The following is a 5,711-nucleotide window of genomic DNA, read 5'->3' on the forward strand; positions in this document are numbered from 1 at the left end:
TGTGAGACATTGTCTCACTCTGTCACCCAGGCTGGAGTGCAGTGGCGCGATCTCAGCTCACTGCAACCTCCGCCTCCTGGGTTCAAGCGATCCTTGTGCCTCAGCCTCCCGAGTAGCTGGGATTACAGGTGCGTGCCACCATGCCTGGCTCATGTTTTTGTATGTTTAGTAGAGACAGGGTACCATGTTGGCCAGGCTAGTCTCGAACTCCTGACCTCAGGTGATCCACCCACCTCAGCCTCCCAAAGCACTGGGATTACAGGCCTGAGCCACCACACCCGGCCTTTTTCCAGTTAATACATCCTGCTGCTCACACCATACTCCCTGTAGAGATCACTCTTGTTCTTTCTTTCCTGTAGTCTCTAGAGTGGATGTACACTCCACTTGTTTCTAATCAGGATTCCCAGAAGTGGGTCCTGTCAAAGGTAACTGCTTCAGTAATTTGGGTAGTTCCCATCAGTTCCCCTTCCTTGGGGTTTATGCTGTTCTGTTCTCTCACCAGCTGTGTATGGGGGTGCCTGTTTCTCATGGCCTCACCATCAGTGTGGGTTTCCCCAGGTGGAAGGGCGATTGGTATTTTTCCGTGACCTCTCAGTTCATGTCCTTTGCCCATTTTCCAAATTGGGTTGTTGGTCTTCTTTCTCTAGAATTTCTAGAACATTTCAGAATTTTCTTTAGAATTTCTTTTATAGGTTATGGAAATTAATTTTTGTGATGTGTTACAATCCTGTTGTTTTTCCAGTTTGTCTTTTTCCTTTGATCTTTGCATAACAAAAAAAAATCCTAAGCAAATTATTTTTATATATTTGAATTCGTGAGTTTTTTCTTTTTAACAGTTCTGGATTTTAAATTATTTTTAGAATGGCTTTCCCCGTTTTATTTTATTTTGAGACAGGGTCTCACTCTGTCACCCAGCCTGGAGGACAATGGTGTGATCACAGCTCACTGTAGCCTTGACTTCTGGTGCTCAAGTGATCCTCCCACCTCAGCCTCCTAAAGTGCTGGGATTACTGGCATGAGCCACTGTGCACCATCTGGCTCCTCCCATTTTAACTTATATGGTTTCATTTCTTACATTTAATATCTGGTTTACTTGGAGTGCTTTTTATCCTGATGCATAGTATGAGGTTTGGATCTGTTTGTCTTCATGGCCAATACCATTTATTAAAAACTCATCTTTAGCACCTTGATTTGATATGCTGCCTTCATCACACAGTAAGTCCTGGGTTCATTTTGGATGTATTAATATTTCTGGATGTGTTCTGTCTGTCCATTCATGCGCCGATACCACGCTGGCTTAGTTGCTGATGTGCATAGTGTTTTACATTCTAGTACAACTGTTTCCTTTTTGTTCTTCTTTTTCTGAGTTTTCCAGACCTAATCTTGTTTATTTATCTTTTCATATCAACTTCAGAGTCAGCTGTGTGATTCCAGAAAAAAAAATGATCTCTTGCTACTTTAATTTGGATCATAATACTTTATTTATTTATTTATTTATTTATTTATTTATTTATTTATGACAGAGTCTCACTGTGTCGCCCATACTGGAGTGCAGTGGTGCGATCTTGGCTCACTGCAACCTCCGCCTCCCAGGTTCCAGCAATTCTCCTGCCTCTGCCTCCTGAGTAGCTGGGATTACAGGTACCCGCCACCATACCCGGCTAATTTTTTATATTTTTAGTAGAGATGGGATTTTGCCCTGTTGGCTAGGCTGATCTCAAACTCCTGAACTCAGGTGATCCACCTGCCTCAGCCTCCTGAAGTGCTGGGATTACATGCGTGAGCCACCATTTCCGGCCTCGTAAAACATTTTAAAATTAGTTGTGGAAGAATTTGCATCTTCATGATGTTGAATCTCTCTAACCAAAAACATGGTATATCTTTTTATTCAAGTTAACTTTTGTGACTTCAAAAACTTTTAAATTTCCTCATGGAGCTTTGCATATTTCTTGTTAAATTTGTTCCTGAGTGCTTTATCTGTTTTATTTTCTAGTTCAGGGATCATCAGCAAACTACAGCCTGTGGGACCACTGCCTGTTTTCTTACGGCCTGTGAAGTAAGAATAGTTTTTATATTTTAATGATTGGAAAAAACACAAAGAAAAGTAGTATTTTGTGACTTGTGTAAAAATAACTTGGAATTCAAATGTCAGTATCCATGATGAAGTTTTACTGGAAAGCAGCCACTCCCATTTCTTTATGTATTGTCTGTGGCTCCTTTCTTGCTAGGACTGCAGTAGAGCTGCGACCATGTGGCCCACAGAGCCTGGAATATTTACTATTTGTGCCTTGACGGGAAAAGTTTACTGACCTCTGTTCCTTTTTCTTTTTTATTTTTTGAGATGGCATCTCTGTCGCCCAGGCTGGAGTGCAGTGGTATGATCTCAGCTCACTGCAACCTCCCACTCCTGGACTCAAGCAATCCTGCCACCTCAGCCTCACGAGTAGCTGAGACTACAGGCATGCACCACCACTCCTGGCTAATTTTTTATATTTTTAGTAGAGATGGGGTTTCGCCATGTTGCCCAGACTGGTCTTGAACTCCTGGGCTCAAGGGATCTGCCCACCTCGGCCTTCCAAAGTGCTGGGATTACAGGTGTGAGCCACCGCACCCGGTGACCTCTGTTCTAAGTAGTGGATTTGTTTGTTTGTTTGATTATTTTTGAGACGGAGTCTTGCTCTGTCACCAAGCTGGAGTGCAGTGGCGCGATCTCGGCTCACTGCAACCTCTGACTCCCTGGTTCAAGCGATTCTCCTGCCTCAGCCTCCTGAGTAGCTGGAATTACAGCTACTTACATGCCCAGATAATTTTTGTATTTTTAGTAAAGATGGGGTTTCACCATGTTGGCCAGGATGGTCTCGATCTCCTGACCTCGTGATCTGCCCACCTCAGTCTCCCAAAGTGCTGGGATTACAGGTGTGTGTGAGCCAGTGTGCCCAACCAGTAGTGGTTATTTTCATGTGTATTTCCGTCCTCCAAATTTACAGTCACTCATAACTAGCTTGGTCCTACTTTTGAAAATTCAGAACGCAACTGAAGAGGTTGAGGGAAAATTAGCAGAAAAACTGTCTTGAAGGGCTGCTGCCAATAATCAAAATGCCTAGAATGTTCTCAGTGGAGAAATAACCTTTAAACCATTAATGACCAATTTCAAGTCTGCTCTTCCAGGCAAAATTTGCATTCTTCCTTTAAATGGGCTGGTTTGTTTGTGAGAGGTACAAAATTTTCTTTGGGAAAAGGAGGGAAAGAGTCAAACTCCCTAGCCACGTGACACTCACTGAGGAGAAATGACATCACGTCCCCTTGAAGCTACCATCCCACCACGGTTTGCGTCGGAGTTTGCATGAACCAGATGCCTTGAGTGGAGTCAGCGGTTCCCGTCCTGGGAGGGCCAGCTGTCTGCACTTTCTGTCAAGACCTGCCCAACCTGCTGCTGCCTTTGTGAAGGCCTTCCTGTGGCTGACAGCTGCTCCTCATGTATCCTTCCTGAAGACATTTCCCCTCCCCTCCACCTTCTACTTCTCATTCCATTTATGACAACTCCTCTAAGTTTGTAATAAGACTTACTTCCACGGTCGTTTGTATGAAGAAATCCGAAAAACATTATTTTTCCAGTTTCTGTCTCTGAAAGCCATAGGCCCTTCAGTGTTGTGGTTTACGCATCTCGCTGCGAATGCAGGACCACCATCCCTCAGCACCACTCCCAGGACTGACATTTCACTGAAAACGTCTCAGAAACTAGGAGCAATGGGGGGAATTTTGCACAAAACGAAAGTGATGGTGCAGTGTGTGGGCAGATCATTATTCTGTGATTGTCTTTCCTCTTTTGGCAGGTTGGTTTTTTTTTTTTTTTTGAAACAAGGTCCCTCTGTTGCCCAGGATGGAATGCAGTGGTGCAATCTCGGCTCATTGCAACCTCCTTCTCCCAGGTTCGAGTGATCCTCCCACCTCAGCCTCCTGAGTAGCTGGGACCACAGGCACCCACCACCACATCTGGCTAATTTTTTTTTTTTTTTTTTAGTAGAGACGGGGTTTTGCTATGTTGGCCAGGCTGGTCTTGAACTTCTGGCCTCAAGAGATCTGCCTGCCTCGGCCTCCCGAAGTGTTGTGATTACGGCATCTCTGCCCGGCCTTGGCAGTGTTCAAATACCCTTTCTTTTAGGAAATGATAGGGGTAGTAGGTGAGAGTTGCTGGTAGTGTTTTAGTGTCTTGAATTGGCAAAAGATAACACTGAAAACTCTTGGCTGGGTCCCTTGATAGACCATTGATTGATATCCCAAAGCCATTATCTGTCACTACGCTTGCCTAGTTTTTTTTTTTTTTTCCTAACAGGGTCTCACTCTGTCGCCCAGGTTGGAGTGCAGCAGTGCCATCTTGACTCACTGCAACCTCCGCCTCCTGGGCTCAAATGATTCTCCCACCCCAGCCTCCTGGTAGCTGGGATTACAGACGTGCACCACCAAGCCCAGCTAATTTTTGTATTTTTGATAAAGATGCAATTTGGTCATGTTGGCCAGGCTGGTCTCAAGTGATCCGCCTGCCTTAGCCTCCCAAAGTGCTGGGATTACAGGCATGAGACACCGCGCCCGGCCACTGCCTACCTTTTCTATAAAGGGTGGAAAGGCGACCTGCTGGCCACCCAGCTTCCTAGGCATAGCCCTGTGATACAGCCCTGGCCGACGAGATGAAAGCAGAAGTCTGGAGTGATGTTTTCTTCCTGGGAGAAAGTTCTGTGTCCTTGGCCCCTTTACCTTTTCCCTTCCCTGACCTCTTCTTCCTACACGGAACTCAGACTTCGGTCTTGAAGTGAACAGCTGCTTTCTATCTCGGAGGAGACTAGCCTGAGGATGAAAGCATGAAGCTTGGCAGAGCAAAACCCAGAAATGTGCTCGTTAATAAAACCTGGGATCCTTTGGTAGTTCATAAGCGTGATGATTGGGTTTTCACGCTCGTGTGTGAGATGTGCCTCCCTCAGACTTTGTTGTGATGTTGGCACATTCCCCGTTTGATGTGAAAAAAGAAAAAATGAAAAAGGTATCCCAAATCAAACTGGTATATAAAGTGATGAATTTGCCAAAAAGCCTTGTACACGTGTTGGACACAGACTCTTGTGGTCGATACAAACCCCAAATTAGAATTTGTGGATGTGATTCTTCCAGTGAATGCTTGAGGTATCTGTTTGTTATCTTTTTAAAACTCCTGTATTAATTATGGAGAAAGACTTTTTGAAAGCAGGCGGTGGGTCTTGAGTCTCCCTCTTCCACCCTCTCCTTGACCAAACCATGGCACTCCAAGCAGGCTTGGAAGTTCTGTGCAACTCATATCATTCAATTGCTTTGTGAAGTATTTTGAAGATGCTTTTATTTCAGCAATTGATCTGACATTGATGTCAACAAAGTCTAAAAGCAGGTCCTTGATGACATCTTGGTCCCTATGGTAGCAATGTCTGAGGCAAATGGCAATGATGGAGGTGTTATAATCATTTTCATAAATGTATTTGAGTTAAAAGCTATTGAAAGCTTTCCTGGTATCTTTTGAGGAACTTCAAAGGGGACCCAATTAGTAATCCTTAATAACAGAGATGTTTCTTTTAAAATTGACACCAGAGAGTGGGCTTCTCATGTCACACAGCTGGGGATGTGAAATAAATGGTCATTAGTGTAGCGATTTTGGCATTTTATGCACCAGGTGATTTAGATTTAATTTCCTG

Source organism: Mandrillus leucophaeus, unplaced genomic scaffold (assembly GCF_000951045.1).
Source record: "Mandrillus leucophaeus isolate KB7577 unplaced genomic scaffold, Mleu.le_1.0 Scaffold121, whole genome shotgun sequence".
Taxonomy (NCBI): domain Eukaryota; kingdom Metazoa; phylum Chordata; class Mammalia; order Primates; family Cercopithecidae; genus Mandrillus; species Mandrillus leucophaeus.